This window comes from Carassius gibelio, chromosome B8, assembly GCF_023724105.1.
Source record: "Carassius gibelio isolate Cgi1373 ecotype wild population from Czech Republic chromosome B8, carGib1.2-hapl.c, whole genome shotgun sequence".
Lineage (NCBI taxonomy): Eukaryota > Metazoa > Chordata > Actinopteri > Cypriniformes > Cyprinidae > Carassius > Carassius gibelio.
Genome location: NC_068403.1, coordinates 9039694 through 9052264, shown reverse-complemented (window position 1 = coordinate 9052264; position 12571 = coordinate 9039694). Strand labels below are relative to the sequence as shown.

General features: G+C 39.5%; 1 protein-coding gene and 1 long non-coding RNA gene across 8 annotated transcripts in view; one reads left to right on the top strand and one right to left on the bottom strand.

Moving 5' to 3' along the window:
- The window catches only part of elavl4 (ELAV like neuron-specific RNA binding protein 4), a 77878-nt gene that overhangs the window by 63461 nt on the left and 1846 nt on the right, over window positions 1-12571 (bottom strand). The gene's annotated exons all lie outside the window — the stretch shown is intronic.
- Window positions 1457-12501, top strand: LOC127962920 (uncharacterized). 2 transcript variants are annotated; one of them, XR_008154686.1, is made up of 6 exons: window positions 1457-1560; window positions 2037-2124; window positions 5537-5645; window positions 5723-8067; window positions 8207-8616; window positions 12368-12501. It is a non-coding gene; the product is annotated as an uncharacterized LOC127962920 (long non-coding RNA). The 2 variants fall into 2 exon arrangements; XR_008154685.1 differs by lacking the exon at window positions 1457-1560 and having other exon boundaries at window positions 1630-2124.

Below are 12571 nucleotides of genomic sequence, written 5' to 3'. Positions count from 1 at the left end.
GTCCATTAACCTCTGTATGAGTTCACCAATCTAAAGTCTAGCAACCACTGATGGGAAACATCACTGAGCTCTTCACAACCTCCAAACTGAACGAAAATGAGAAGCAACGCTCTCCACCCTTATCTACCTTCTGATACCACCGACCATTCGTCACATGGCATGTGGTAGGAGCCAGAGATGGGGACTCGAGTTTGAGACTCGGACTCGAGTGCGACTTAAGTCGCACAAACAGTGACTTCAGACTCGACTTGAGACTCGTCCTCGAAAGACTTCAGACTCGACTCGGACTCGAGCTCCGGGACTCGTGAACAATGTTAATTTTTAGTAAACGTCAGATGAGCTCGCTGTTAGAGTTGTGACGTTCGCGAACGAACCGATTCTTTTGAACGGCTCATAAACATGAACGATGGGAGCCGAGTCACGGCTGGAGGGGAGCCGTTCTTTCTGTCGCTTTTTTTTCCTATGCGTGTTTCAGAGCGCGTGTTTCACACAGATGCACACAAATGAGCTCCTCCGCGAGACAGAACAGTTATAGGGGGAGGGGCGCACCCAGCGCAGGCCAACCCTTTATAGCGTGATGATATTAGTTATTAGTTGTGCACGCATCCTTCACGTGAGTACTGCAGTGGAAAAAAACCTGCGTGCCTCTGTCATTGGGTAGGAGCGGAGCCATGACGTTTTGCACAGATATTCATTGCAGCCCACTTTGTTATTGTTCATTGACTTGAAGGGGCTGATGTCCTATTTGCAAAGTTTACAGTAGTAATAGTATGTAGACATTTCCATTTTATTTATTCTAATTTTATCTGCTTTAAATATTTTTGGTTCTCTATCAAAATGTTCTTGTGTGATAACAATGTTCTTGTGTGGAAGTGTTTGTAGTAAAGGCTGTTTTGCACAGAAATTCATTGCAGCCGGCTTTGTTTTTGATATTTATTTGTGAATAGGTATTGTATGAATAACATAAGTCAGCGTAGCTTTGTTCATTCTTAAGCCAGACAAGAGGTGTGCAGCTATACAGCCAGGACAGACAGAAGGCCATTACTGAATCCATAAATGCAAAATACAGATATTAACTTAAAAGTAAAGCATTCTTGGTGTTTTTGTCATGTTGCAATAGCCTGTTTACACTGATTATATACCAAAATCAAAGTTGATATTGTATGCTTATAGATAGAGTTGTCATAATAACATATTACATGCTTTGAATTCCTTATATATAGCTATGCAGTGTTCTAAGCAGCTTGGATGGGTCGCTGTACATGATGCAACATTTATTATAACCAGAGACTTAATATAATAAAGAGACTTGAGACTTGACTTGGACTCTAGCTCAGAGACTTGAGACTTGACTTGGACTCTAGCTCAGAGACTTGAGACTTGACTTGGACTCTAGCTCAGAGACTTGAGACTTGACTTGGACTCTAGCTCAGAGACTTGTGAGCATCTCTGGTAGGAGCAAATGTGTACTTTGACTTCACAGATGCCTATTTTTACTTTCATACTGTGTGTTTATGCAGAGCAACAGAGGAAAGGTTGGGTAGTGGAATACTACTCGTGGTAGGTTTTTTACTTTTTCTACTTTAGCTGACCATTAGCCATTTCAGATATTTGTGTGTGAGAGAGACATATTCATGTGGGTAGTCAATGCTAATTTGAATGTAAATAAAGTGCTAAGTGCCTTTATGCAGATGTACATGTTTACATGTTGTATGTTCAGTGGAGTGGATTTATTGCATGTAGATTGAACGTTTTGCTCCCTTACTTTCTTGACTTTTTTCTTTCTGTCTTTTTGTAGACAATAATGGTAGAACAGATCAGCTCCTGGCAATAGTTATGTAACAAACAACAATATATACCAAAAAATAGATTAGATCACTGTGGAATTACTTAATATTCATCACTACTGAGACTTTTACACTATGGTTGCTTTTGTTGCAAATCAAAGAAACATTAAGAAATCCTAAATAAACAACAAGAATGATTCTTACAATGACATTTATCTTCCTGACTTTCTCTTCCTGTCTCTCTCCCAGAAATCTTTATAAAGAACTAAATGTCAGCTTCTGGTCTTTGTAGCAGCCGATGCTGTAGATAGAAGAGGAGACGAGGCCAGTCTGGAAGGTTTGGTTTTGATTTCCCTGTATTAAAAATATTGATGAATGAAAGGTATATATTTTGGTTTTGGAAGTCCCCAACAACAGGTCGACATGCATGAAAGGTAAAAAAAACCGTTCATTGTCTTATAATATGCATTTATTTTTACCTTACTTGCTCGATGACTCCCAAACGATTTGCTTACTGATTAATTTTTCCAAACCCCTCCTTTGCGTGATGCTAATCTGTGGTGATTGGTCTCATTTTCATCTCATCTTGCCTGTAATGCCTGATAAAGTAGCGTTTGTGAGCACAGTGCTGCTTTGTGTACAGCATTACCGGGGGAAAACGCAATTTTTACTGCTCCAAAAGTGGCGCCTATTGTCAAAGAATGAATTTGCATTCAGACTGATGCAATAAGAACAATAAGTGGGCGAGCAATATGCTAATATTTCATGTTGACATGAAAATTACATGGGATTCATTTTAAAAATGATTCAGAGTCAACTCTTTCTTTTGAGAGACAATAACTTTATACGCGGTGCACTTTCAGATTTAAAACTTTGCAAGATTTTTTCATTGACTTAGAGCTGTGTTACACACTGCATTAAAGGTAATTTTCAAAAATCCATAATAGGGGCACTTTAACATTTTGCCAATCCCAACTAAAACTGTTTTCAAATTGTTGTACAATTACACATGCATTTTTATATGACCCCACTACGTGGAATATTTGTTTTTATGAAAGCCACAACACAAGACTACTTAAGAATCAAGTAAGCAGTCATAACATCTAAATATGCACACTTTGTCTTATACATATGTATAAATATGAACCTAAAATCCTGTTAATAAAAAAAAAATGTCCATGTTATTTGTCAGCTACCCATTTGCAGCCACCGCTATGATTGCTACATATGAGGGAGTGTTTTATATCGAGGCCGTGTACACCAGCAGTAGACGTGCAGGCTGAGGGAACGTGTCCAGTATGACTCAGAGGCTGCGTGTGACCCTCTGTCTCTCTGTTCACTCCTGGGCTGGGTGGGGACAGATGGAGGGAGGGGTCTTAGGGATTAGACTGGCATGAGGCCTGTGGTGGGAGGCTTGGCCAAGAATACATGGAGGTTTTGAGTGGGAGGATGTGACCTCAGGGATCTTTACTATTGCAGAAAAGTGTATGTGTGTGTCTGTATACATAAATGACTTTCATTTAGTCATCATGCGTTGGATAAGCCTTTCGGAAAAACGAACAGCAGGTAATAGCAGTCAAACTAAGATAGCATTATTTTATATAAGATGCCGATTTTTGTCCTCCAACCCACATGCATTTTATGCCAGCCATTTTGCCAAATGGGCTATTTATGCAGGTATTTTTGAGCTAAAGGATGGCTGTTCTGACCACCGGCGGAGGGGTTTTATAACAGGCCAGCTAATGTAAATCACATCATTTACCGGCTGTCAAAAATCCATTAAAAGTGAAGCAGCATGCGAATTGAGTAACGAGCTAAAAGCAACGAGCCTAATTGATTTATTTTCAATCTGTAAAATGGTGTTTTATATGCTCAGCAAACTAATTGACACTGAAAATGTATTTTATTTTATATGTTCGATTGTACAGTAGTTAAATTGGATTGTAATATTTGATTGAGTGTCATTGTGCAGCTTTTAAACAAAGAACACATTTTCTTGGAAATGAAAATATTTATGTGTGTGTATATATATATATATGTATATTATTATAAATATATTATAAATAATTTTATTTACTTATTTATTTATTTTGTTGTTTTTTGGTGTAGAATGTCTGTTCTCTTTTTCAAAATTGAGTTTGGGCGTGTGTATGATTTTGATGCAGTCAGAGGTTTGGTCAAAGCCTTTGCTAGCTGAGCATGTAAAATGTCACTTTAGTTATTGTTCACTCAAACACTAAGAGACACATACACACACCCAGTACAGCATCCTCTCTCTTTCTCCCTCTCTCTCTTTTTCTGCCTGTGCTCCTTTGTTTCTGGAGTACCTCTGATCCTTTGCGGCCGCTTAGTTCCAATTAGAGCATCCCACCAGCCTGGCCTCTAACACAAATACACACACATACACACACAAATGCTTTGCCCCAGCCTCCTCTCACACTGCCTCGTTTCAGTCCTCAATCTGACTAATTACTCTGAACCTTGCATGCCCCATCTCTCGCTGCTTACAAACACACACATACACCACCTGACTCCTTCTGTTAGCCATAACCACAAATCCAAGTGCTCCTCTTTGTCAAATATTTCAAATCTGCAGTCCCCTTGGATGTGTGTGTTACTCGTGCTCCATCAGTATCCCATCGACGTTATCGATTTCCACCAAATGCATCCTACACATTCACTTCACATTAACTCCTGCTTCCAGCATGAACACCAAGCATCTATTCTGAGAGTTTTAACATGTTAAAACATGCAACAGACATGGTGATAATTGTTTCAACTGAGCAAAATCTTCTAGTGAGATGGAACATTTATTTTGTCTCAATTTTCACCCTGAATAATAACAGGTTTATTTAAAGACACTGAAGTGTAGATCCCCTGCAAGCTGTCAGCTCAAGTGCGTTAAAAATTGCACATCTCATTTGGAGCCTTGTTTTAAAATTTGGCTAAATTCTCTAAAGGCACTTCACTTTGTCCTGTTATTCACGAGCAGATTAGGAAGAGAAAAACTCAAACACATTCAAAACACTGAATGTTTAATTTTATTTAGTATTTTCAAGCAAAATACTTTGTTTAAAAAAAGGTTTAGAAGGCCTATTTTTATTGAAAAATTTACTGGAATATAAAATAAGTATATAACTTTTTTTTTCCCAGAAAATGTATACAATTTTGATTTGTTGAAGGACAAATACAGTCATTTTTTTCTCCACACGTCAAATTCTATCTCTTATTTGACATATCCTGATCGTCACAATTCTCATTCGCCTTGGGAGTAAGGGGTGAAGTTTTTTCCCTCTGAAGCAAATATTTCTCTCTGTCAGAGGACATGAGTATCACCCAGTCCAATTCCTGTTCCTGTCACCTCAAAGGAGAACCTCGACACCACATCAACTTTTTTGGCGGCTTCACCGCCAGGCAGCACTGCACATGTCAGGCTGCTGAGCTCAGGCTCGGCTCACCCAGTCGACGCTTGCTACGTTTAGATACAAAAAACCTGTCTGAAAACGACGGTTGTGTTTTGTAGCTCAGATATTTTAGGGGATGTGGATACAGGTGATGATTGAATTATGATTTAACTGGTAAAAACATATGTATCATCCATGTCTGTTCACTTTTGCTCAGTTTTGTGCATTTTCAGTGCTAATAAAGTCTATCAAGGTTAAAAAATGCGACTACAAATAATTATGCTGATTTAGATGGTACTTATCATGATGACCTTTAATGAGTGTGTTTTTCTGGTTTACATTAAGGTAAGCCTCATTATTTGTGGGGAAAATGAGATGAATGTGGCACTGATGAATCCTTGAGCAGATATCAAACTTAGTGGGAGGCTCTCCTCGTGGCCAGTTCCAAACGAAGGTGACATTGAGCGAAACACTTGAGCTCTTTTCTGATCATTAACATCACTGACGATTCTCTCCATCTCATTTGTGTAGTGCAGTCACTGACGGTTGGCTGGAGGGGGACTGAGCAATGGTGAAGACCGAGCTGTATGACGGTTGGCTGTAGGGTGGCCTTTGCTGTGTTTGATCGCAGTTGGAGCTCTCGAGCACGATGAGGAAGACCGCTGTGGTCCATCTGGCCTGGTCTTTAATCAGTGCTTCCCTTCAGAGAGGGGGCCACGCTTTCCCTGTGCTGACCAGGCCAGCTTTTGCTTAGAGCAACCACAAGATGAATGTAGCTTATTCATAATATTATTCAGCCCTCTGCAACAGTGAATATCTATAGTGGATTTCAGTTGGTCTATATTGAATTGTAATAATAATGTATCTAATTATGTCTGTCTTAAGTTTTAAAAGAAAGAAAAAAGTTGGCATATCTTTGATCAGATGTGTCATACCCATTGAAAAATTGCTTCTTATATATCTTACACTGTTTAAATAATGCACACACACAAAGATACACACACAATTATTTATACACAACAGGTCAGTTTTTTAACTCTAGTCCCCTCAAATGCTAAACTAAAGGTGTACCACAAGACTAACAAATCTATATGTGTTTGATATTCATAATACATGGCAATCATATAGTAGCTTTTCAAAGTTGTGCAGACTGAATTTGATTCTGAGCGACTACTGTAAGTTATCTGAAAAAAGTATCTCATTTTTAGCTCATTGATATTGAAGGTACAACTCATATCTCTGGGGTAAAATCGAACAGAAATATGCCATCGATCTCTCTTTTTTCCTTTCCTCGTTCCCCCTGTTCCCCCACCTATCTTTCCGTGTTTGTAGATACTCCATCACCTTGTCTTTCTGAGCCCTGGGAAAAGCATCGTCAGTATTTCTGCGCCACTGTCCTCCATCCATGCTGCCTTTCTCCCAGAACTCATGGTGCCTTACTTAATCAAAGCAGAAGAGAGCAAGACGAGAGAAAGGAAAAGATTCAGAAAAAGACACAAGGGCCGCTAGATGTAGACAGAAGGAATGCCTTAAGAAGCAATTAGCATATGTACCCCCCCCCACCACCCCCGCCTGAAACGGGATTATTTCAGTGAGTTTGTATTGATGTTTTTGAACAGGCTCTATGGCAAAGCATTTAATGCTGAACACTGCTGTTAGAGAGAATGCATTATTAATGTGAGGGGAAACTAACGGGGACCAGCAGTTCCTCGGGGCTGTGAAGAGGACGGTTGGCGTCTCTGAGGAAGCAACACCACGCCTCAAAGGTCTTCCTCAGTAATGCACACATGCCAGGCATCTATCATTTATTCATGACAGTCAGGCGCCTCCAACTCCCTCGAACAATTAACGAATCAATGAAATGTATGGGCTCAGAAACTATCAATTCGGGGAAACAGCGCCGTTTGTCAACGTGTCAGCTCTTGGGCACAGGCTATCATTCAGGCAGAGAGCACATTTATCACTTTAGAAACAGCCTGCGTGTCATAGCAACGCGGATAATCCTACTACAAAATGGCTGCCCGATTCTGATGAATGATTGAACTTCTTTAATAACAATCGGCCGTGACTGCTTTTATTAATTTATTTAACATGCACTCCAACATAATGGATGGGGTTTTTCAAGGAGTCTCTGGAATCTGTTTTCTTGTAAATAAACAGCAGCGTGTTTTGTTCAGTTTGAGGGAACAAATCTTGTCCAAGTGGCCCGTTTAATTTCAAATCGAGTTCATCTTAAAAGATTGTAGGCTGAACAATTCAACAACTAATGTCTTCGAGCTGTAAAAGTAAACGTGGGCGAAGAGAATGAGAGGAGGAGAAAAAGAGTGAAATTGATGAATTACTGGCGCTGCTTTCTACACTACATTGCCTTCGCAATTCCTGTTCAATTAACAAAACCATTAATTATAGTACTTAAGCAAGCCGGGGTAAACCAGACAAGCAAGCATTCATGCACTTAACACACATTCCTGCGTAAGCATTTACCGCTCCTCTTTTAAAAATCACTCCATCATCATTCCTGAAATACTGAATCATTAAAATGTCTATTTCTTTTTCTGGAAGAATAAAACGGCACCGGTGCTGAAAAAAAACATGAACTATTTTCTGCATTTGGAAATACTGTGTATTTTAGTATGCATTCTCGTCTTGAGTGCCGGCTCAGCCATAGAAATGACTCTTCCTTTGTAATTTCCCCCCCTTTTCTGCTCTTTCTTTTATTTTGTATCTTTTTATGGCTTTGCTTGAATAGTCTCACTTGAAACACAAAGCTCTCGCTGTTCACTGGATCCTCAGTTTTGATGTTCTTTTTCCCTGCAGAAATCACAGCCCTGAAACTCCAGATGAAGACTAGACCTTTATTCTGTATGCGGAGAGAGGTACGTGAACATGTTTTTCTTTGGGGACCATCATCGCCAGCACTCGCCCCCTGCTGCTGAAATCACAGGCTTTTTACTTCCAGGTCATGGTGCCTGTATCACTCACGCTGACCCCTCTCTTCTCTGACTCTTTTTTTAGCTGTCTTTTCAAAGAGAAAAAGGGGAGAGTTTTCAAGACCTCCAATCTGCTGCTCTCCTCATCAACACCCAGTCCCTGTGAAATCATCAAAAAGCAAAGACAGTGGAAAAAAAAAATCACATCTTTTCATACTGACTCTGGGCTCAGAGTTTCAGTATTAACTGTCGTCCCTGGAGGAAGAGTCTTCCACTAGATAGGCACAGGGGTCAGATGTCACCTGTCCTCCCAGGCGAGTGGAGCACTGGTGGGGCTAAGACTCAAGCAAGGCAGGCTGCCCTGGTTCTCTCTCTCTGCCTGGCTGGAGACACCTGCTCCTCGCTTCACTGGTGACGGCCCCCAGTGGTGCTTTTTACGTCTACTTCCACATGCACAAGCATCCTGAAGCACTGCGGGTGTGCTAGTGGATATATGTAAGTGAGGTGTGTTGTTTGTGTGTCATGTTTATGCGAGATGCACACACAAATGTACTCTTGTGTTGACAGCACAAACTTAATTTCATTACATTTGTTTCCTAATGAGCACTCTCATCCTCTTTTCCTGCTTAACATGCTTATGCCTGAAAACACGAAACTGCCAGCATTTATAGCTCTGCAGCCAGATTGCTTGAGCTAATGCATCCTTAGACACGTTTCATAGGATATCTAGGGTCCCCTGTGTATTGTAGCTTGGGTTTGCCCCTAGTTAGATCCAAACTCAGTAGTCAACTGAGCCATTATTGCAGTCAAACTATTCCTGAGCATAGGGTATTTATTATAGAATAGAACAAAACTGGAATCTAAAATAAAAATGTATAATTGTTATTTTATTAATTAATTCATTTTTTTTACTGGTAGACAAACACTGATCTTGAGCATAGCTATAGATTTTTTTGTTTTGTTTTGTGTGCCACAAAATGTGGGATGGAGGAAACACATTTATCCCGAATGTATCATCTTGTTGTTTTATTTTCACATTTAAAAAATGTAATACTTTAGAAAATAATGTTTTACCATAAAAAAAAAATAAAAAAAAAGGCTGGTCAAAATGTTTTGCATAAGGGCACAAAGGTGGACACCTCTTGTGGGCTTTGAATGTATAACTTTTCAGTTACCAGCTCAGATCTTTAACCGATAGATAGATAGATAGATAGATAGATAGATAGATAGATAGATAGATAGATAGATAGATAGATAGATAGATAGATAGTAAATGTTGTCTCTGTTAATGCCACTGATATTGTGGTGCTTAGACAAGTAAATAAATGTGTTTAGCATAATCAGATTACTTAAATACAACAACACCAACTATTTTTACTTTGGTTTCACACAGTTTAGAATATGCTGTTTAGTTTCTCTTAATTTCACATCTATTTGCATTCCATATGAGCTCAGAGCGTCACCATAATGCTCACTCAGTATTTGGATGCAGTTCTGTGGAACATTTGGCGTATGCCTATTAAAAACAGGTGGTCCAGCATCGCTAGTTTACGAAACAGGAGTCTCTTTCTCCACTCTCTCATTTACACATGCACACACATGTGAGTCTGAGCAGTGCGTGGTGGCTAATTCTCTCCCGAATGCCTTGTGCGTGTGTGCGCAGTGACCGTTGAGTGACCCACGGGTTAAATAGATCATTCTTGCGGCCTTTTCTTCCAAAATGGCAAAGCGCCCTGACAATAGCTGCGGCCTCTGAAGCTGCAAGGCTCTAGGCTCCAGATCTTTCTGTGTGATGGCTGTGCCATTTCCACACTTGCACAGTATCACAGACTGAGGCTGTCCTTGACTGAGGCGTCGGAAATTAAATCTGGATAGAATATTGATGGGAAGTACTTAAAATTCTCAGCAGCAAGAATAAAGTGCTAGTGTCATATTAGGTTTAGCTTTTGTGGCAGGCTAAATATACACAGAAGTAAAAAGGTATTGATGTCGGAATTCTGAGGTGAACGCTAATGAGGAGAGACATCCTACTAGAAGGAGAAAAAGGTTCTTGTTTTTGAACAGGAAGTTGATCCACTGCAATCTACTGCCATTGTGTTGCATGATGTGAATCTTTTCACAGTTGATGAGTCTGCTTTACTTGCTGCTTGGCGTAAAGTGTTCACACACACACATGCGTACACGCTCACTACTGCTTTGTGCGGGGGTAGAATTCTGCACCTGTTCTCAGTACAGTTAGGCTGGGGTTGAGCAGCACAAATGAACTAATTTCCAGGGCTACATCGAACAGAGAACACTGCAATCACAGCAGGAGGAGCCTGTCGAGCCGGCAGATGGGCAGAGCTAATCATTGTTGTGAAATAGAGATGACCCTGCCTATCTTTCGCACTGCCAGCAGACATTTGCCAATCGCTCTTCAATTCCCTCTCCTCTCCCCCTCATCTCTGTTTGTTTCTCAGCTCCCTCCAACGAATTTAGGAGTGAACATAACCTTCAAAAGTAGCTAAAAAATTAAGTTAGAAAGCAAGCGCGCTGCCGTTTGACATAGAGCAGCTGTAACCCGTGGACTGCTGGAGTGTGTGTGTGTGTGTGTGTGTGTGTGTGCACATGAACAGCATTTCCAATCTGCAATGGAATTTTTTTAAATAGCAAATCTGTATGTGTTTGGATTAATACCCACAACCCTACCAAATCCAGTGTAGTTTAGTCAGAACGTGCTGTTTTTCCCCATAATTGTACTATTGTGCTATTTCAGAGGCTTCCATCATTTGTGCTGAATGCTGAAAAATGTTTTATAATTGGAAATCACACCGTATCCTGCTTAGCGCAGTATCTCGAGTGGCAATGTGTCATGCTTAATTAAAAAAAACACTGCGGTTATTAACCGTGATTAGAAATCATTTCAGTGTCTTCTGGATGCTCGAGAACCCATGAGAGTGCTTGGCACGAGAATACCAAAATCAAACATAACTACTGTTATGTGCTGCATCTATTTTGCTACTTTCGAAAATAAAACATTTTATTTTTATTCAATTATTCCAGGTATATGTTAAAGCACGCTGATAAATAAATTATCTCAGTATTAGCAATCCATTGCTTCCTATGATTGCGCTTGGCGTTTAATGTCAGTTCATGTTTGTAAAAACATCTTCAGAACTAGCTCTGAGTGTTTTCATTGCTTGATTGATTTACTTAATCATAAAATACAATCATTACTTTGATATATGAATTCTACACATGCTGCGCATATAGAAATATAATTGAAAAAGCTCCATCCAGATGGAATGTTCTAGTCGTTTTGCTCTGCAAGATGTCTGAGAGCAACTTAATGCATGTAAAAATAAAATAAAAAATACTGACAGAGAACTGGAAAAGAGAATATAATCTCCCTCTCACAAAAAAATGCCTAGACAGACCTCTACCTCTTCTCTGTACAATGATTTAATGTATGCAAATGATCTGGCTTCAGTTAATGAAGGCACAATTAATCACTGTAACGATGGGCTGATTTAACCTGGTTAATTACAATCTGAAATGTGAGTTGTGTGTTTGCAGATAAATGTGAGTCACAAATGCAGATTTTTTGGAGAAAAAACAGTCCTGCAGAGATAAAGACATATTTTCCTTCTCCCAAATGAATAAACAGCACAATTTATTATCCAAATGAAGCGAAAAACAAGACAATCAGCTAGGGTTTATTTTTTATCCAGAAATAAAACAAATAATCACATACAATGTACAATGACAATGTACAATGACTACAACTGACAGTAAAAAATAGATGAAATGATGCCAGACATAGCAGCTGAAAAAATTATATATCAATGTTTTATTCTATTAATTCTATATTTAACATGAAAAGTGCAGAAGCAGAACGGTAAAACAGTTTGTTTTACAGTCTCTCGAGGTGGAAAGAGAAACGGAGAGAAACCACCTCTCATTAAACCATCTTTTTAAAAAATCTACTTTCGTGAACTGAATCAGTGCTCTGCCAATGTGAAAATTCTAGAACAACACTTTGTGCAGTCACACGGTTCCCAACAACTAGTGACACATACATATCGCTGTCACTAATTTTCATTAAATAGTAAATGTTGCATATATTTTCCGCTTTCCCAGGCCAAATTGTGACTGACTGCTAGATGACGATGATTTTCCTGATTAACTTTTAAAAATGTTGTAGTTCAAATGAGAATATTTGTGGTTGTGACTTTACATGCCTTGTTTCTTTTTTCTATCTTCTTAGGGCTTGGATGAATATGCAAAATGTTTCAAATCCCTGAGCTGCGGAGGATTTTAAGGCAAGTGTGTACACGCACCTCAGAAAGGTTGCAAAGAAGGGTTTAAAAATCAGCTCTCTCTCTGCCGATGAACACCCAGCTTCATGCGATCGCAGTGTGTGTATGTACACTTGCGTGTGTGTTTGTGCACTGGCAGAGGAGCTCCAGTG